The sequence below is a fragment of the Prionailurus viverrinus genome, chromosome D4 (assembly GCF_022837055.1).
Source record: "Prionailurus viverrinus isolate Anna chromosome D4, UM_Priviv_1.0, whole genome shotgun sequence".
In the NCBI taxonomy this organism is placed as follows: domain Eukaryota; kingdom Metazoa; phylum Chordata; class Mammalia; order Carnivora; family Felidae; genus Prionailurus; species Prionailurus viverrinus.
In genome coordinates, this window is record NC_062573.1 from 80,568,750 (window position 1) to 80,590,545 (window position 21,796).

The 21,796-nt window shown below is 46.2% G+C and overlaps 1 protein-coding gene and 1 pseudogene across 3 annotated transcripts in view; both read right to left on the reverse strand.

Moving 5' to 3' along the window:
• GLIS3 (GLIS family zinc finger 3) overlaps window positions 1-21,796 on the reverse strand; it is a 547,841-nt gene that overhangs the window by 173,055 nt on the left and 352,990 nt on the right. The gene's annotated exons all lie outside the window — the stretch shown is intronic.
• LOC125150447 (deoxyhypusine synthase-like) lies at window positions 807-14,318 on the reverse strand (annotated as a pseudogene).

The window sequence follows — 21,796 nt, forward strand, 5'->3', positions numbered from 1 at the left end:
AACTTAAAATTTTTTAATATATATATTTACCCATGTTTATTATTTATCTGCTTATCTACTTTATCCTATAATATATAAAATTTTTCATCATACTATAAATATTAACACTAACAATAAACCTACTAAGTAGGGTTTCAGATTTCTTTACAGTTCTTTTTGCCTTTAGTAAATATTTCATAAGAAAACATGTATTGAGTACTGTTGTAAAAGAGTGTGAATTAATTATTTGCTTATGTTACCTATTTGATACGCAGTTAGGATTCTTTTGTTTTTGTTTCCATTCACTTTTAAGGTCTGGTATTTTTTCATCCTTTATGGTTTCATTTTTATGAAGTAACATACACACATAGTTCAAAATTCAAAACTATACAAATCGGTATTCTCCAATCCTGATCATCTTCCATCCAGTTATTTAACCCAGCCCATCGAGTCAGCCATTGTCATTACTTCTTCGTTGATCCTTCCTGTGTTTCTTTTTACAAGATTAAGTATAGGCACACCCACAGCTGCACACATGCACACGTGCATGAACGTATTTCCCTTTCTTTATGAAACAAAGGGTGGCATACAACATAGATTTTTTGTACCCTACTTTTTTTCACTTAAAAGCTATCCTGGGGGGCGCCTGGGTGGCTCTGTCAGTTAAGGGTCTGACTCTCAGTTTCGGCTCAGGTCATGATCACACCAGGTCATGGGATGGAGCCCTGCATCGGGCTACCACTTTTTTTTTTTTTCAAGGATCACTGAGACCATTTATTCTAGACACGATGCTGACCAAGGAGTGAGGGAAGGACTGGGTGTGCAGGCTAATAAACAGAGGAGAGGGAGGACTTCCCTGGAGCTGTAGCCATTCCGTCCGCATTCTTCTCAGGGGTGAAGGCATCTGTCTCTTTTGGACAAAGGTTCCAGCTACAAGCAGGGGGAAGACCAGGGGAGGCATAGGCACACAGACCTTGACAGGCTGTGCCTCCACCCGGATCTTGCCCCAAGAGACAGCTTCGTCCAGCCCGGCACCAGAGTCAGATTCATCAAATTCCTGGGTCATGTGGATGTCGACAGCTTAGTCGGCCCCATTCCCCATGAGGCTGGCGTTGGCGGTGTGGTGCTTGACCACACCCCCACCCAGGATGATCATCTGAGTGTGCCTGGCAAAATGGCCTGTGTGTTCCTGAGCCTCACATCCTCAATAATGTCCAGGACCAGCTTGGGTTCTTGTGGGAATCAAAAAAGATCACGTTGCCCAGGGAGCCATCTGTGAGCACTGGGCTCCACACGGGCATGTGGTTCTTCTGAGCCCAGTAATATACTGATTCTGTGTTGTTGATCTCCTCGCCCAGCCCGGCGATCATCTTGGAAGGTGTCCACTTCACGCCCTCCGTGTTCCACTCCAGCACCATCCAGTCCATTATGGGCATCAACCAGCCCTCAAACTTGCAGCAACTGTCACTGGGCACCAGGAGGTTTCCAATCCTGTTGATCCCATCCTCACACAGCTCCTTCCCCCTGAGACTGAAATCACCCAGGTACGTGGTACCAGGCACTTCTTCGTCCACACTGCCAGCTGTGGTCACTAAGATGTCCACCGTGTTGTATGCTGCATGAGGTAATGGATGCGACAGCTGACGGTACAGAGCCTGCTCGGGATTCTGTCGCTTCCTCTCTCTCTGACCCTCCCCCCCTCCAAAATAAATAAATCAACTTAAACCTGCATTAAAAAAAAGAAAGAAAAAAAAAAGCTGTCCTGGATATCACATCGTACCAGTTCATGGAAATATTCCTCATGATTTTACAGCTTTATGGGATTCAATTATACGCACGAGCCAGGGTTATTCAACTATTCTCTAGAGTTAAACATTTGAATTTCATATCTTGCCATGGCAAAGAATACTGCAACAAATAACTATATGTTGCTTCAAATCTACGGAGGTGTTTCATAAAGGTAAATTTTTAAAAGTGCAATTGTTAGGCCAAGGGTAAAGAAATACGTAGGTTTGTTGACTACCATGAAGTACCCTGTCATGGAGGTTAAATCATTCTGCATTCTCAATAGCAATGGGTGAGAATCCTTGTTTTTCTGGATTCTCCGGGAGAATGCTTTCTTAAGAAAGGATGCATTTCTATCCACTCAGGAATTTAAAATACAAATCTGTTAAAGTTATCATTTATAAAAGCAACAACAAAAATATACATCATGGGGGAAACATACTAACAAGAGTTGTGTAAGATTTTTAGGTTACAAGAAAAAGCATAAAACTTCCTGAAAGAACTTCGAGACGATATAAATAGAGAGATAAGGCATATACTGGAATAAGAAGGCTCACTGTTGTAAACGTGGCTATGATCCTCTAACGGAGCTAGTATTCAATGAGCTTTTAATCAAAATCTAAATAGGATTTTTCAAGGACATTGACGAGCTTATTCTAAAATGTATATAGAAGAGCAAACAGCCCAGAAAGAGAGGCCAAGACAGGCTTAAAGAAAAACTAGGCTGGGGGGCTTGTTCTATCAAATGACAAGTCTTAGTCATTATGTAATTTAATACTGAAGCATGAGGATAGAAAAACAGACCAATGGGAAAGAATAGAGATCCCATAAACAGACGCATTTATATATGGAAACCTGATACATTACAGAAGAGGCAAAGTATGGATTGTTAAAAAATGCTGCCAGAACAGCTGATCGTCCGCAGGGGGGAAAAAGATTCCAAACCTTAAAAGTGATTTCAAGAACTTAAAAGGGAAAGATAACAGGTTAACACATTTAGGCAAAAATATAGGACATTATTTTGAAGATCGTAACGTAGGAAAGGTGTCCTAGGTAAAATAAAGAAAAACACAAGCCACCATGAAAAAAAAAATGCTGTTTAACTTCGAATTAAGAATGCGCATCGGAAGATGTTACAGTGAATAAAAACCCAAGTCACGAACTGGCAGAAGATATCCACCAAAGGATAGTATTCAGAATAAATGGAGGGCTCCTTCAAATCAGTAAAAGACAAACAACCCTCTTTAAAATAGGCAGAAAGACTTGTATTTCACAGAAGAAATACAGTCAGCCAATGAGCATATGAAAAGAGGCTCAGCCTCACGAGTATGCAGAAAAATGCAAATTGTGACTCTAGGGAGAGAAGATTTTATACCCAACAAATGGGCAAAGATTAAAAAGGCAATGAGAAAATTGGATGTGTGATCCACTAGGACTCGGGGATTTCTCTCCCAGAGAAACTCTCTGCACGTGCCTCCTGTACACAAATATGAGAACAATTAAAACAGGGCTGTCCACAGTAACAAAATACTTGACATGACCCAAATTTCCACGATGGTAAGCGGGATCACCGAACCTGGTACAATCATTTAATAACTATTACACAGCTGTGAAGATTAATGATCCATAGGTTCACAGATAGAAGTGGAGAAATCTTGAAAACAACAGGAGGCAATAAAGAAAGTCATAAAAGAAATGCATTCAGCATGATTCTATTACGCACACTTGAAAAGCAGACAAAACCAAACAATATATTTTTAGGGATGCATATACATGTGGTAAAACTTTAACGAAAAGCAAGAGAGATATTAATACGGTATTAAAGTGGCAATTTCCCCTGATGGGGAGAGAGGGTGAAGGAGACACCAGAAGATTTACAGACGTAGACGATCATCTGTCTCATAAGCTGGATGTTCGATTCATCAGTCATGTTATTATCACTTTCATTTAAAATACCCATCTATGTTATACTCACTCTCTGGCAGATAAGATCTATTTCACGATGCTAAAAAGTTTAATGGAAAGGAAGAAAAGATGATCTTCTCAGTCCTTTACCTAAAAGCTTCTAGTGGCTTCCTGTTGCCTCCAGGATAAAACCTAGCTTCCTAGCAAGGGAGGCTCTATGCTCTTCCCCACCAGGCCTCCAGCTACTTCTGCAACCTCGTCTCCTGCCATCTGCCCCCTCAGTCCTCACCTCCACTCACCTGTATTCTAGCGACGCCCTGTATCATCAGAGCCCCGCGCTCACGTCTGAGCCATGCCCCTCTGTTCCCTCTGCCTGGCACGCACTCCTCCTGGGTCGACTTGGCCAATTCCCCTACTTTCAAATTCAGCAAACACCCGATACTTAGGACAGTGTCCCCTGAAACTGCCGATGGATATTTGTTTCTGGGCTTTCACAAGGCTGTGCTTCAGTTCGTCTGTTTGTATGTCCCAGCTCACTTGCCTTCGAGATCTCTGCAAGGCAGGGGCTCTATTTTCATTTCAGTCCAACCAACGTTTCCCGAGTGTTAATGTTATGTCATGACTGTGCTAGGCGTTGGATCTGTTGGATTCATCAGCAGCAAGCCCGATTTCCTACCCTCACAGAGCTTGCAATTGAGCTATACTTATGTACATACTTACGCTCGCTGCAGTGTCCCACATATGGCACGTTACACAGTTATGTCTGACGAATCGGCGAAGGAACACTCAGTGAAGGAACAGACCAAGGGACAAATAAGTACTGTCCTTTTCATCTTTAAACAAATAAGCACGGGGCACCTGGGTGGCTCAGTCATCTAAGCGTCCAACTTCAGGTCATGATCTCATGGTCTGTGAGTCTGAGCCCTGCGTCGGGCTCTGTGCTGACAGCTCAGAGCCTGGAGCCTGTTTCAGATTCTGTGTCTCCCTCTTGCTCTCTCTCTATGACCCCTGCTCACACTCTGTATCCCTTTCTCTCAAAAATAAACATTGAACAAACAAGGCTTTTTGGCAATAAATCATCATTTTAGTGGTTTTTATTTATTATGAACTTTAAGGCTGTAAATTTAAGGCTACCTGTCAAAAACTAAACTTTTTCTTTAAAAAACCCACCAAATACGTACCTAAATGGAGATATTTTATTCTTATGAAATTTTCAGAAAAGATTAAACTAAACCAACCAATTAAAATCCAGATTCATTACACAACATGATGCCAAGCAATAATACAGATTGTGCGTGGAAATAGAAAGTATTAATCCAAGAATTCCTTTTTGATCTCTCCCACGTGAAGCTGTTTGTAAACACGTTTATTTGCTGTGCACTTTTCTTTAAAATGAACAAATTCCCAAGAAAGAGTTCAAATCAAGCATTCTCTTAAATTTATAAATCTCGTAATAGCTTCAGGCATCCAAGTAAGCCGTCTCCAGATCTGCCACTTATGACTAGATGCCAAGAAATACTTAAAATGATTCATCTCTCAGACACTAGCTTTCAGCAAACCACACAGAAAAACGAGTAAGGATCATCTTCATAACATGGCTACGCCACTCAGATGCAACTTTATTCTCGCTACGCTGGCCCCTATTCTTTGGTGGACAGATGTACTATCATTCTCCCATGGACATCTTTTTGTGGCCTTCCCGGGTGGTTCCTGCTCGTCCCACCGTGGCAGGGTGAACACTGGCCCCTCCGGCCATGTCCGCGTTCTACCCCCGCAACCTGTGATACATTCCGTGACGTGGTCAAAGGAACCTGCAGGTTGATTAAAGGAAGCGTCCTGAGCTGGAGAGATGATCCTGGATTCTCTAGGCAGGCCTCATGTCGTCACAAGGGGCCTCCCAAGACAAAGGCGGGAGGATCTGAGTTAGGAGATGCTGTGACGATGGAAGCAAGAGGTTGGAGGAATGTGAGGAAGGCATCACGCGCCGTGGAATGCGGTCACCTCTCCGAAGCTAAAAAGGGCAAGGATTCTTTCTTCAGAGTTTCCAGAAGGAGCAGGCCCTGTGACATTCTCCCCGTAAGCCCACTACAACTTGTTCTGGATTTCTGATCTCCAGAAAGGTGGCATATGACAAATCTATATTGTTTGAAGAGACTAAGTTTGTGGTAAATGTTACGGCAGCGATAGAAAACTCATGGACTCCTTTTAGACTTTATTCCTGGCTGTGCTATCTTGCCCCGGCAGTGTTCCGGCAAACGCTCAAATGCTCTCATCTCTGAAACGATCTTCATGCCTCACCGGCTATCCCTTTGTACTCTGGTACGATCTGCATTAACGGGATATTTGTTGGCTGTGGCAGCCAATGCTGGTTAGCTACCCGGAAGCCATTCCCAACTCACTCCCTTGCTGCCTCATCCTGCAGTGGCTAGAAAGTCAAACGCCCTTCCCCAGACTCTCTTGCGATGAGGGACGGCAGCATGACCCAGTTCTGGAAAAGCAGGTGTATGCCGATGTCTGCTGGGAGAAAGTCTGAGGAAAACGTCTGCTTCCCTGAAAAAGGGGAAGATGTGACCAGTGTGACCATTTCCTTCTTACTACCTTGAAAATGGGCGGTGATGGTTAAGCCTGCATTCACTGTGTCGCTATCGTGAGCAAAAGGCCAAGAGAACGTCAAAGACAGGCTCTGATATTGCTGACTCATGGAGCCAAAGCCAATAATTGCCTATCCCTGGAAACTTCTGGTTTTGTGAGAACAATACAGCTCCTGTTTGTTCAAGCCCCTGCAGTGTGGTTTGGTGTTACTTGCAGCTGAGGGCACGCCCAACTAGTACATGACCTTTCTCGGGTAGCACCTGTTACCAAAAGCAGCCAGAACACTGAGGCTTCAAAAAATATAACAGAATCCTCCTTAGCACATAGTTCCACGCATTGCTACATATAAAAAGGAGAAAAGTAAACAAAGAAAATAAGAAGGAAAAAGAGAGAGGGGGGAGGGAGGGAGAGGGAAAGGGACAGAGATGGAGAGAATGGGGGAAAGGGGGCCAGGAAGGAGAGAAGAGGGCATGAAAGGAGGAAGCAACTGAAACCCAAACTTCAGTCACTGCTATCCAACTACACATTGAAAACAAAATGCTGAAAAATTAGAAACATCCACCTTCGTTGCCTCGGTCTCATGGAATTACATGCTATAAACACACATTGAAGAACAGGCAGTGGCAATCAAGTTGAGACTTTCAAGCACCCAGTTACTCCTTCTAACATGAAGGGACCACCTCTAAGTCTCCCCCTCGTCATTCTGCAAACCTGAAAACCAAATCAACTCAGAGCACTATTAGAGGAGATTACGAATAAAACGCTCCCATATTTAGGACACTACATGTAACGTAAAATTCCTAGAGCAATAACCCGGATCACAGTGAACTGTCTAGAGGAAATCAATGTCAAGGAGATCGAAGCTTACTCCAAAAATGAAATTCATCTAGCCACTTCCTACAATTGTCTCTTTGGTGCGCACATCATAAAATATAAGATTTCAGGGGCGCCTGGGTGGCGCAGTCGGTTGGGCGTCCGACTTCAGCCAGGTCACGATCTCGCGGTCCGTGAGTTCGAGCCCCGCGTCGGGCTCTGGGCTGATGGCTCGGAGCCTGGAGCCTGTTTCCGATTCTGTGTCTCCCTCTCTCTCTGCCCCTCCCCCGTTCATGCTCTGTCTCTCTCTGTCCCAAAAAATAAATAAACGTTGAAAAAAAAGATTTAAAAAAAAATATATATAAGATTTCAGATTTGTGAAGGTTTTTTGGTAAATCTTTTGTGGCCAAGACAGAGATCTAAAATGAGCCTTTTCATTAGAAGATTCCATTTATGATGGCTATTATTACTATGGTGGTGTCCAAGGGAGCCAAAACGTTTAGAGGCTGAAGTCACGACCTATGTGGACAACCTACTGAAAGACAGGCATAGTTCTAGAAATGGAGACAAAGAGAAATCCCAGTTCTTGTCCTTGTGAGGCCCAGATTTTTATTAAGTAACAGACATTAACAAATAAATACAAGTTATAGGATATAAAAGGGGAATTACAAGTTCTTTCAGGGGAATGAGGGAATAATTAAAAAAAAAAAAGAGCCAAAAAACCCCTCCCTTTTCCATGCTCATGTTTTGGAAACACTGTTATTGTGAAAATGTCCATACTACCCAAAGCAACCTATAGATTCAATGCAACTGCTACCGAAATACCTGTAGTGTTTTTCACAGAACTAGAACAAATAATCTTAAAATTCATATGGAACCACAAAAGACCCCAAATAGCCAAAGCAATCTTGAGAAAAAAGAACAAAGCTGGATGTATCACAATCCCAGATTTCAAGCTATATTACAAAAACACAGTCATCAAAACAGTATTGCACTGGCACAAAAACACATAGATGAAGAAAACAGAAAAAATGTCCAGAAATAAATCCATGCTTATATGGTTAATAATCTATGACAAAGGAGGCAAGAATATATAATGGGGGAAAGATAGTCTCTTCAATAAATGGTGTTGGGAAAACTGGACAGCGACATGCAAAAGAATGAAATGTGACCACTTTCTTACACTATACACAAAAATGAACTCAAAATGGATTAAAGACGTATGACCTCCCATCCAAGTACTAACCTGAGAAACTTAACAGAAGACCATGGGGGAGGGGAAGGAAAAAAAATGGTTAGAGAGGGAGGGAGCCAAAACATAAGAGACTCCTAAAAACTGAGAACAAACTGAGGGTTTACGGGGGGGGGGGGGAGGGAGGGGTGGGTGTGTGTTGGGTATTAAGGAGGGCACCTGTTGGGATGAGCGCTGGGTGTTGTATGGAAACCAATTTGACAATAAATTTCATATTAAAAATGAATAAATAAATAAGTAAATAAATAAACAAACATTAAAAAAAAAGACATATAACCTAATATAATAAAACTCCTAAAAGAATACATAGGCAGTAAACTCCTGGGTATCAGCTCTAGCAACAGTTTCCTGTTTATGTGTCTGCAGGCAAGGGACACCAAAGAAAAAATAAACTATTGGGACTACATAAAACTAACTTTTGCACAGCAAAGAAAACCATGAACAAAACACAGAGATGACCTACCGAACAGAAATATTATTTGCAAACAAGTTTTTCAATAAGGGGTTAATACCTAAAATATATAAAGAACTCATACAACACCAAAACAAAACAAAACAAACTCCTCACAAATAATCTAATTTAAAATGGGCAGAAGACCTGAATGGACATTTTTACTAAAGTTATAAAGATGGCGGCCAACAGACACATGAAAAGATGCTCAGCACCACTAATCACCAGCGACATGCAAACCACGAGATACTCCCCACACCAGTCAGAATGGCTACTATCAAAAAAACAAGAAATAAGTGTTGGTGAGGATGTGGAGAAAAGAGAACCATCCTACACTCTTGGTGAGAATGCAAACTGGTGCAGCCACAGTGGAAAACAGTATGGAGATCCTCAAAAAATTAAAAATAAAAATACCACCCAATCCAGTAATTCCACTGCTGGGTATTTACCCAAAGAAAGTGAAAACACTAATTTGAAAAGATATATACATCTCTACGTTTACTGCATCATTATTTACGATAGCCAAGATATGCAAGCAACCCTGGTGTCCGTTGACAGACGAATGGATAAAGAAGATGTGGTGTATATAGACAGTGGGATATCACCAGAACATAAAGAGAATGAGATCTTGCCATCTGTAACAACAGGGATGGACCTAGAGGGTATTATGCTCAGGTGAAATAAGTCAGACAGAGAAAGACAAACGCCGTATGAGTTCAGTTATATACGGAATCTAAAAAACAAAACAAATGAATGAACAGTAAAACAGCAACAGACTCATATATATGTAAAATGCTGGTTACCAGAGGGGAGGGGGATAGGAGGATGAGCAAAATAGGGGAAGGGTATTAAGAGTTATAAACTTCCAGTTATAAAATCAGTAAGTCATGGGGAGGAAAAGTACAGTGTAGGGAACAGAGTTGATAATATTGTAATAACGTCATATGGTGACAGATGGTGACCACACTTGTCACGGTGAGCGCTGTATAATATACAGAATTGTTGAATCACTCTGTTGTCTACTTAAAACGTGTAATATTGTTGTGTTAGTATACCGAAGTAATATAATTCAATTAAAAAAAAACAAAAACAAAAAAACTCTCCCTTTTACGGATGGATTGGAGACCAGACCAAGGATGGTAAGAAGAAGAAGTTCCTTGACATTTTGACGGGTCACCAGAGAAGGGCCGTTTCAGGTGATGGAGCAGTAGGACGACTTTAATACGTGAATTATTCAAATGCCTCCACCAACACCAAAAACGTCTTCAGGGACAAAGTTGGAGAATGAGTTAACATCTGGTAACAAAGTCATCCGAAAGATGAAGGCTTAAGGGAGCATCCAGACAGATACTGTAGTGTGAACAGAGCTTGCAATTTTTTGGGAGAGACTGGAAAGACCGGTCTACAGGGAAAGTACAGTTTGGGAACATTCTGTGTCACCAAGCAAATCGTTAGTGCAACCAGGGGCGGCAGTCCACTGTGCGGGTCTTTCGCTTTGGTCGGGGATACTGGAAAAGGGGGCACTGCTGATCGGCTGTGGGGCTTCAGAGAGCACCTGACAGAGCTACGGACTGATGTACTGAGCAGGTACTGTGAGATCCTCACATGTTAATCCCTTCAATCCTTGCCATGACCCTGTGAGATATCGATCAGTGCCCCCCAATCTACTAGAATTAGAATATGGAGTTTTGAACACACGTAGATCGGAGTCCTGGCTCTCTCGTGTAGTCCATCTGTGATGACATAAAATTTAAAATGAGACTGAAGGAATAAATGACGTCAAGTTACCCTCCCAAGGAATCACGGCAAGGTCAAAGTAGAATTAAAAACCACAGGTCTTCCCTCTACAGGCTGTGGTTCTAACCCTCTGGATGACGACGCTCCCATGGTGATCTCTCCCATCTCCTCGGGACAGCCGTCAGAAAGATGCAAACTTCAGCTCCTACCTTCACACATTTTTGTGTTGCCACTTCTGCATTCAATATTCTCTGTGGCACCTAGCACAGCAAAATATGTCTTGAAATAACTGTTGCAAGAGAGTAAATTGGTGCATTCTATTTTAGGGGGTTGGAGAGGAGCAGGAAATTTGGCAATAATTATCAAAATTTCAAACGCGCCCACCCTTTTTGGAACAATGTCACTGCTAAGAATTTAACCTCCTGCTAGACACTAAAAGTATGCCTTGCCATTCACATAGGGATATACCCACGAATACACACTCATGCACACAACAGGCTGATAGGAGCCAGAGTAGCAGAGTGGCCTCAGGAGCGTCACTGCACCAAGTTCAAATCCTACTTCCTCCCGCTTCCGCCATTTTCTACCTGTGACCCTGGGCTTCCTGGATCTCTATTCCTCAGTTTATTCATCAGTAAAATGGTGCTAAAAATAGTAACTACCTCATAGACTTGTTGAAATAATTCAATCAATTATCTTTGCAAAGGCCTTGGGCCAGCAAGTATTAGGTACTGTTTAAATGTTAGCTGTTATTAGGATTTCCCGTCAAACACTGTAAGAGCAAAACAATCTGAAAATAACCTAAATGTGAGCCAAGAATAGAATGTCTGAATTCACGGTGGTACCTCCGTATCAAGGAGAATGACACTGTCACCGAAGATCCTGAAACGTATCTGCAGGAGCTTCTTGTCCAGAAGAGAGAGAACATACATGTGTCAGGCAACCAAGTCTATCCGGGGATCTGTGGGATTTTTCTTCCATTCATTTGTCTGGTAGCCATTTGTGGAATCAGTATAGTACTAACTATGGTCTCAATGCTCCAGGATGAGCAGAAACGTGAGACAACACAAAGATCAAAGTCATGCACATGTGCACATGGACAGTGCACCTTTACAGACCCACACGGGCCCTTCCTGCCCGCCGCCTCACCCCTCAATTCCCAGCTATTATGGGAAGAAAACATGGGAGCCACCTTCCTCCCGTCCCTGCTTCCATCAGACTTCCCACAAAAGCTGCCAAAATAATTCGGGAGAACGCATATTCTCCCGCCCGGATCTACACTGTTAGGCCCTTTGCTGTGAATTCCATCTTTCACACTCCTTGCCTGACAGGTAAACTGCATGAGAGCTCTTTTTACGGATTTTTCAGAGCACTGGTTTTGACTAGCGTTAGTCACATGCTTCAAGAAAACTGGAGTATGTCCACATCACATTGAACCGTCCATATGGAAATTTTGGAAACAGAGCAGAGGGTCAAACCAGCCAATGAGAATATAACTTAGCTGTGGGCCAGATTATTAAAAAATGTGTCATCTCTGAATTCAAGTCATGTCGTAAGCGTATTTCTGAGATGAACAGCTGATGACCTGGGGCAGCCTGTGGGTGACGAGTGGGGAAAGGGGGGAGAAGCAAGACGTCGCTCCTTCACTACCCAATGTCTGGCGCTCTATAGTCACTGGGTCCTCAGACCAATCCTGTGAACTAAGAGTCACCAAGCCCACGCTGACCATGAAAACGTCGGGGGTGGCAAAGAACTGCCCACACTTATTGAGCGGGCAAGTGATGGAGCTAGGATTTAAAATCCAGGTGGGTTGGTCCTCAAACCACACTCTTTCTTCTAAAGCTCAACAGTTCCGGGCAGAGTTCCAATTTCAGTAATGGTAAAGGAAAGGGTATCAGAGTAAACAGAAGGTCTGTCGAAACTCCCAGTGGTGCTCCTTGACCCACGAAAACACTGCAGGGTGACAGATGTTCCAGGAAGTCCTTCTGGATCCAAGCTGCCCGAGGAAGAGGAGAAGGTTACAGCCAAGGCCCAGTGTCATGAAGGTGACCAGAATGAATGGTGAACACTGACCGGTAGCCTGAAGCATTGCTGGGATTCACCTGGAAGTTCTCGTTTATGCTGAAGAAGCCTCGTGACCGAGGGTCTGACTCATATTCCTAGAGGAAAGCACTGCTGGGAGAAAATCTCGGGAAACCAGCTGTCAATCCAAGTACCCAACAGGGTCGTCTGGTACTTGGCTCAGCCCTGCCTGAGCCTGATGGGTGCTGCCCTACCCCGGGGCCCCCAAAAGACAGGGGACATTTAGGATTAGGGTAAGTAGTAGCAAAGAGCCCTGAATGGACAGCGAAACAGCCAAGATCTGAGCTTGAGATGGTGTGACCCTTGCCCCCCACGTCTGGCACACTAATGTGAGAAATAAAGTCCAATGTCTCTGTGTCCCTTTCTCTCTTTCTGGTTCAAAGGCGCTCCCCTTCATCCTGGTGCCGGCTTCAACCCTGTCTGGATGCCACCCCCTTCAGTTCTCCCCCAGCACTAAGAGGCGTATCCATCCTGCTCAGACGTCCCCGGGATGGTCGGGATTTCAATGGGGATTCACTGACCGTTTAAGACAAGCCTAAAGAAATGAAGGGAATAAATACCTAGTGGTAGAATTTCAGAGCCTATGAAAAAATTGAAGATACAGTCAAATCCTGCACGCACACACGGGCCCACATATACAAAGTAGACAGACATAAAAGAAAGAGAAGACACACGGATGTATAATTAAAAGGAAAGTATATCTATCCATAGCATTTAATCAAGAATATCTACGTGGGGGCGCCTGGGTGGCTCAGTTGGGTTAAGTGTCCGACTTCAGCTCAGGTCACGATCTCACGTGAGTTCGAGCCCCACATCAGGCTTTGTGCTGACAGTTTGGAGCCTGGAGCCTGCTTCAGATTCTGTGTCCCCTTCTCTCTACCCCTCCCCACTCATGCTCTGTATCTCTCTTTCAAAAATAAATAAACATTAAAAAATGTTTTAAAAAAGGTATCTATGTGTACTCTTGCTGTGGAGAACTGAGACCTGGGAGGCAATGGCAGACTTTTGAGGGTTACCTCCCACCTCGCACGCCACTGGGTGTCACCCCAGCCCTCTGTGAGGCCAGCCTCGGGTCAGTGTGCCTTTCTCTGCACACACCAGGGCTGTTATGTCCATGCTCCCTCTGTAGCTAAGCTCCTACCTGACCAAGAAAACCCTTTCATTCCCCGGTTGCTTCCGTTCTATTTTACACTTAACTCTGACCAACTCTTCCCAGTCTCTGGAAAGTCCACTGACAGTAAAAGCCCTGTGGGTGGCTGAGAGGGGGTCTGGCCTAGTCTGTATGGGGCTCGGAAGGGCATGCCACCAGACGGCTCAGGGTCATTTCTACAAGCCCAGTGCAAAGCACGGTCCCTGGCTCACAGTAGGCCCTACAGGTAGATTTGTTTGGCGTCTCTGAACCGCTTGGTCAGGACAAGTCCAGTCCTTCAGGCAGGCTTAGAAGTTGCCATCAGCCCTTCAACACGAGCACTGATCCTGACCACAGTGGGCAGCACCTTTCCCTGCATTCATTCTGTTCCTGGGTGAAGAGGAAGGCAGAAGCTTCCAGAGGTTCAAAGCCCAGCCCCTCACGCGGCAGCCCCGCATAAACGGAGCAGCGCCTGTAGAATTCTGTGTGGGTTACCCCACCTTCAAGTGCTCCTTCAGGTTCAGCTTGACATCTTGAACACGGGGGGCAAAGACTGATCTCTGTGGGTGACTCTCAGAGCACTCTGTGGTCATGTCTCCATCCAGACCGTGAGCAATTCACATGGGACGTGCTCGGCATGTCTGCTTATGTAAGCCCTGCGACACAGTCCAAAGGACCGTGGGTCGGGGACCCGGGAGCTTCCGGCCCTCGCCTCAATGCCACGAACTCTAAAACCACTGATGTTTAGAGCTGGGAGCAGCGTGTGAGACGATGGTATCTACATTTTACAGATGAGGACATGGGGAGAAGGAGAAGTGAGGTGATTCCACCACGATCATGCACTTGACCCCAGCAGAGGGGTAACTCAGCCCAGCGTACTTCGCAGCATCATGGGTCTCGACAGGTTGACATTCTGAGCTTACAAGAGACATTCCTGTTCTTCACAAGAAGATGGATGAATCTGTAGATGAATCTCAGAGAATCTAAGTGAAAACACTGAGTCAGTCCGTCTCTCCCTCTCCCTCTCTCTCTCTCTCTCTCTCCCACCCCACTCCTTCCAGAGCTGTTCCCGAACACCATGTGTGAGAGAAAACAACAGAATGGAAATTGCTCATATGGAGCATGAGAAGGCTGTCCACCTCCCTCGCACAGCCCGTGCACAAAGACAGCCCCTCAGCTGTGCCGCAGACACAAGGTGGCTCGTGCTCATTGTTTATTGTGACAGCTGACAGGCCAGCTGGCACGGATCACTCCTCACTTCCAACAGAGATGCCACCAGGACACGTGTGACAGGTGCCAGCTGCCGCTCAAGAAGGTGGGTGGTGTCCTTGCCCGTCAGCGGGGTGCAGCCCGTGGTCCAAGCCCCGTGTCCTATAGCCCGCCACGAGGCCACGGCCGGCCGGCAGAATGCAGAAGTGGGACCGGCCCCAGGCGCACCATCCTTGGGAAGGGGTGGCCACCCACTCATGCTATCTGGGTCGCCAGAGCCACGGGGGGAGCCAAAGTTGGCTCTAATGCTCCCAGCAGGTCTGTGTTATATCCGGCAGAGGACCAGCGGTTCTGGACAGAGTGAGGAGGAGAAGGAAGAGGCCAAGTGTTGCCTGTGAAGACCACGCTGGGCGCCCCTGGAAGTGGGGGCCGGACCTGAGGGATCTGGCAGTCTCAGGAACGGGGGTAGGGGGTGGTCCCATCCCCAACCTCGGCCAGGTCCACCTGGATTCACCGCAGACAGAAAGCAGCTCCTTGCAGAGCTGGGGGAGGGGGAAGGGAGAGGGGTTTGCGCCCTGACCCAGGGCACAGGACACAAAGGGGGCCCTCAAGTGGCGGGTGCGAAGCAACACAACAAACCCCTTCTGCGCTCAAGTTTTCCTTCGCCAACCTGCTCAGCGGGGTGCAGAGAACATGTTCTCAACCTCATTGCCAGATAATTCTTCATTGTGGGGGGCTGTCCCGTGCACTGCGAGATGGCCAGCAGGTCCCTGGTCTCGCCCCACTAGACTCCAGCAACAAAGCCACCCCCAACTCTCAAAAACATCTCCAGACGTGGCCCCTGTCCCCAACGGAACTCCCAACTGAGAAACCACTGGCATCAAGGTCAAGAGCCCAGGCCCGAGACTGCTTGGGTCAATGGAATCCCAACTCTGTCGCTCACTAGTCAGACACCTTTGGCCATGTCGTTCAACCTTTGTGCTTGTGTCCTCAGCTATAAAATGGGAGTGTAATAACAGAACACAACCTTATGAGGTGGCCCCAAATGGCAAGTATTTCATACAGGGAAAACTCTCACGGTGCCATGGCTCACGGTCGGGCATCCCTGTACCCCAGAGGAGCCCAGGAAAGTCTCCGTTCTCCCACAGTCCCTACTGGCAGGGCTCCAGCCTACAGCCCACCTGTGAGGGGCATCTGTGCACAATTTGGAAAACAGAAGAGAAGGAGAAGCCATGATTCCCCTCCAGGACAAACCAACGCAGCTGTGCGCGGGCACAGGTGGGAAGTCTGCCTCAGCTTCCAGACCTCCTGCAAATCACCTGCTTCGGTGCCATCGGCGATGGAGGTCATCTGTGGCTGTCTCTTTTCATTTCTGCAGCCTCTTCATTTTTGGATAGCCAGATGCACTCTTTCCTGACCCTTCCTCCACCAGCCTGTCCAATGGGTGTGTAAGACATAACTTCCTGTATGAAATTCCCTCCCGCTTAAAATAGCCAGAGCAAGTCCTTTTTTTTCCAGACCAAATGCTAACTTAGGAACCAACTGACTCGATCAAGATACTAAAATCGTACCGTCAAGAAAGTGTTCCTGGGAGTAATGATGCACTGGTATGTATGTATGTATGTATGTGTATGTATATATATATACATATATATATATATATACATATATATATATATATACACACACACACTGTGTGAGTGTGTGTGTGTACGTATGTATCTACAACAGAGCATTTATTTCCAAAGAAAATTCCAAAACATGAACCAGGTAGAAGTGGAGCCTTTCAAGATGGCCAGGCGTGTGGAGAAGGGGTATGCCCAGGGGGTTCACCACTTGCTCACACTTCTTCCCACACCCGCAGAACCCTAAGGTTTTGAAAGACCCTCTTTGCAAATCTCCGCAGTAAGAGAAGAACCCTAAAATACACGCCAGGCCCACGCACGCCAAGTGCTAGCGTGGAAGTTTGCATGAAGTGTTCCCAGGGCCAGAGAAAGGAGCGAGCGACTGCTGACCTGATCGCGGAGCAAATCTGTTGTGTGTTTGAGTGTGTGTATGTGCGTGTGTGTGTGCACGCGCGTGCAAGCGCACTGTGCTCGGCCTGGGGAGAGAAAGGCTCATTAAGAAGCAGGGTCCCTGTCCTTAAGGATTTCATAGTCACACGGCAGATGAAAGCAGAAGCAAGACGGAAAGACCCAGAAGATATGGCGCCGTGTGTTGGGAGAGGCACGCGGCACTGGACGTGTCCTACGAACACGGCCTCAGTGAGCAGATGCTGGGCTGGGCTGGGCTGTGCAGCACAACGTGCTCCCTGACCCCCACATGTGACAGGAAGCCCACCCCCAGGGCGCTGAGAATATACAGTTGCCCAGGCAGGGGAGGGAGCCAGAAGCTGGCATCCCACCCCCCTGGTGAGTCAGGAGTTGCGCTGCTCCGGGCCTGGGTCTCCCGCCCGGGGAAGGCCCATCGATTAGGAGGGAGTTGCCATATGGTGGTTATTTTCGAATCGATTTTTGGTGAATTGCTTTCATCTGGTGGGTTCGGTTTGGGTGGGCCAGACTCCACGTTTCATCCGCTATGACTTTCAGAAAACTCAAGGTTTTCATGGGAAACTGGGCAGATCTGCTCTGAACACTTTTTTTTTTTTTATTGTTTTGACACACCCGCCAAGAGACTGGTCTCTCTTTCCAGCACTGCTTTCAAAAGTCAGATTTTTATGGTTGAGAATTCTCATTAAAAATGATTACTTTTGGCAGGAGAAGTCGGAAAGGTGACAGGAGAGGGGGAAGTATTAGAGGCACTGAGATTTTTTTTTTTCCCTTCCATTTGCAGAAAGCCTGCCTGTAAAACAAACATCGTGGGGAGAATGAAAAAAAAAAAAAGTTTGAAACACACAACGGAACCCCTCCTAACCTTCACAGGTGGCATTCAAAGCAATTTCCTAAATACAGGGGTTCACCCACGGTCCCCATCACCTACTCCTCCCGACTCGGTAGGCTGCAAACCCGCTGGGTGTGGGGCCGTGTCTGCCCCAGCTCCGGTCTCTCTCTCTGCACGGTCTGAAGGGCCTGGTGCGTGAGAGCACCAAAGAGACCTCGCGAGGTAACAAGGCAACGGCTGATGGTTATTCGAGGCCTGGGGGTGGAAGAAGCCAATGCACAGTATGGACACCTAATGTAGGGACTAGAAATCCAGGCGAACCCAATTCTTCTCGGTAATGCTGCATTTATGCTTTCACCCGTGTCATGGGCCACAAACAACAACAACAACAAAAATCATTCCTAACTCTGCAATCATTCTCTAAAGGAACTGAACGTACAGACTTTTCTTGATGCTTCTGTTTAGACATACAATTTCTTGAGGACATTGAGATTCCAATCTTTTTTTTTTTTTAGTTTTTTTTTTAATGTTTGTTTATTTTTGAGACATAGCACGAGTGGGGGAGGGACAGAGAGAGAGAGGAGACACAGAATGGGAAGCGGGCTCCAGGCTCTGCGCTGTCAGCACAGAGCCCGACGTGGGGCTCGAACTCGTGAACCACGAGATCATGACCTGAGCTGAAGTAGGATGCTTAACCGACTGAGCCACCCAGGTGCCCCGGGATTTGTGTCTTTTTAACTCTCATGCAAAAATATCCCTCCTCACATTTCTGTGCAAACTAAGACATCCCCTCGTGAGCTGTCAGGAAATGTGGGGACCTGGTGGGTCCCAGCCCCACTTTGCCTGAACTTTGTTTCCTTCCAATACCTGTTCACATGCTGGATCTTGTCCCTGGTTTCCTGTATAGGATTAGAGTAAAAATGTGGCCTTTCTTTGGGGACTCTCCAGCTCTCTGTGATAGTTTGGGCCACAGTGTGGTGACACCCATCAATTATTTGGGGTCCTCAGCCCTCCAAACACCAGTGCATCCCTCTCAGAAGAAGTGACAGACTTCAAGGTAGCTACAAGTTTAAAAACCACGTCCACAGCAGACTCCATTTTCCCTGGTATATTTTCTAGTTTGATGACAGTGTTGTGATTTTTATTGCCCACAACCAAGGAAGCAGTCAGGGTTAAAATTCAAAGTACTGGGGGCGCCTGGGTCGTTCAGGCGGTGGAGTGTCCGACTTTGGCTCGGGTCAGGATCTCACGGATCGTGGGTTCAAGTCCCGCGTCGGGCTCTGTGCTGACAGCTCAGAGCCTGGAGCCTGCTTCGGATTCTGCGTCTCCCTCTCTCTCTCTGCCCCTCCCCTGCTCATGCACGCGCTCTCTCTCTCTCAAGAATAAATAAACATTTAAAAAAAAAAAAAAAAAGGAAGAGGCAAGGAGGGATTTTCCCTAGAACTACCAGGGCCAGCTTGGCCCTGCTAACGCCTTGATTTCACACTTCCGGCCTCCAGAACCGTGAGAGAGTTATTTTCTGTTATTTTAAGCCCCCCAATCGTGATGCTTGGCTGTGGACACAGAAAACTAATACAGAAATCGGCCAGTCCAGTGCCTTCAAAGTGCAGACGTACATGTGCACCGAAACCCAGGGACACCTGGAGACGGACCCAGTGGGACAGGGCTGAGTCCTGGTGGAGCTGAAACAGTTCAGCTGTTCACTCACTTGTCCGTGCACTCCCTCAACAAACATTCATCGAGCGCTTTCTTTTTTTTTATAAGTTTATTTATTTTGAGAGAGTGAGAGAGTGAGCAGGGGAGGCACAAAGAGACAGAGAGAGAGAGAGAGAGAGAGAGAGAGAGAATCCTAAGCAGGTTCTGCACTGTCAGTGCAGAGCCCGGCGTGGGGCTCAGACTCACAAACTGTGGGATCATGACCTGAGCTGAAGTCACGAGTTGGACGGTCAACTGACCGAGCCACCCGGGCGCCCCTCATCACGTGCTTTCTTACTCAGAAGATGTCACTGTGTACTGGAGAACTCGAAGACAGACCTGCCCCTCTTGGAGCTGTCCTTCCAGCAGAGTTGACAGATGATCAACAACCGTCTATACAGTCCATGATTTAATTACAAGTAAGGTAAACGCTACAGAGAGAGAAACAGAGTCTAGGGATGAGAGCTCAGGATGGTGATCCTGGAAATTAGGCAAAGGTCCCCCCAGAAGTGGCGTCTGAGAGGAAATCTAAGGGACACATTAGAGTTAGCTCACCACGCCACATAAGAGTGTATGTGCAGGCACGTGATGAAAGGGGTTTTGAGGAGGTGATGAGGTAGAATGAGAGGAGAACATTCCAGATAGAGATTGTGACCTTGTCATCAACCTTCCGTCCACCATGCTGCCTTTCCTGGAAACCCATACAAGACCAAGAGAATGCACAGTCCTGTCAAGTTCTGTTAACCAGATAGTAACCATGAACCACAGCAGCCTAGAAAGACGAAGGAAACTCGTTTGCGGTATCCCCTGGACTACACAGGTCCACTCTAGAAATATCACAATGTTCTATCTGAAATATTTCACCTTTCGCGAAGCCAAAAACACCCTCTCTCCATTCTCCCCTACCCTATAGATAAAGTTACGTTATGTTTTTTCCCCCACTGTCTACAAAGAAGTTCAACAACAATCACAAAGACTTCTCTCCACAAGAACTGGCATAACCAATCTGGCCCTGATAAATAGGAACTTGGTAAATACTGTACAGCTGATAAATTCTGTCCCAATTATACAGGCCTATCAAATTCAAAGGTGGTTTTGTGGTAGGCTATTAAATGCATGGTTCAATTACAACCTTCCTGCACATAACATTTCTTCTCTGGTTAAGGCAGCAAATGCTAATTCAAAGATTGGTCATATTTTCCACTCGAAGTTCATTACTTTCAGAGTAAATTGAGTGCAGTGAATGACTGGCTGACCCCAACCACCCCTCACCCAGAAAGTCAATGGCCACACAGCACCGTCATCCAAGAAAAAGCTCCACACATCTGAAGCCAGTTTATATGGAGTCGGCCACGAAGTCAGGGAGGACCAGAAACTACAGGAATTTCCATTGTTTCTGCAAGAGAGCTCCTGGCCAAACCGTCTCATTTTCTTTCAACAGGGGGACCTTACGTTTTGTGATTCCTTTACTTTCTCGTTTCCACTTCACACTAAATCAACGAGAAGAATTATATGCTCCTAAACAGAACAAAGGGCCAGAATGAGCGTCAGCAGCATACATCAGACCAGAAGCGCCACGGGGGCGTTTTACAAGACTTCACGTGAAGTGACAGTGTGGCTCCCCAATGCGGAAAAACAATGCAAGTCCTCTGCCTTGAGATTCCCGAGCTCGTTTGCAGTAATTGCCTTGGCCCACCCATCCCATCTCATTCGGGGAAGGCTCTGATGTTTTCCTGCAATTTCTCTGCTCTGATGCTGACTTGAAAAAACTCCTCCACATGGATGCACTCAATCACCCAGCATTAAATGAGACATCTAAGGGTTCTGCCACTCACCATTTCTGTCATGTTTTCTCAGCCCTTGGAGGACTCCATTGTTGTGCAAAGCCACTACAATCCCATTACCAGCTGGCATACGATCAGATGATAACTAAAGTGAACACAAACACTTAACCAGCACAGGGAACCGCGGAGGCCTCCCTCTTGGGCAACGCGGCCCAGGAGATTTTCTGACACCAGATCCACAAGCCAAACAATCACATCGCAAAACGCTTTCAGTGTCGAGGAACGACCATTCAATCAGCCCTCACATGCCTGTCATCTGGTCCCCAGCGCTGAAGAAACAGTCAGCTTGGCCTTTATTCTTCTCTGAACACTTTTTCAGAAACCGCTAAGTCGTTCCAGTCTCCTTCCCCCCCGTACCACGACTCAGATGTTTGCGAAGGCCGGTTATTAGCGCCTGGCCTTGCGCTGGTCTCTGCACGGCAGTTAGGAGTTGGCTTGGGCAG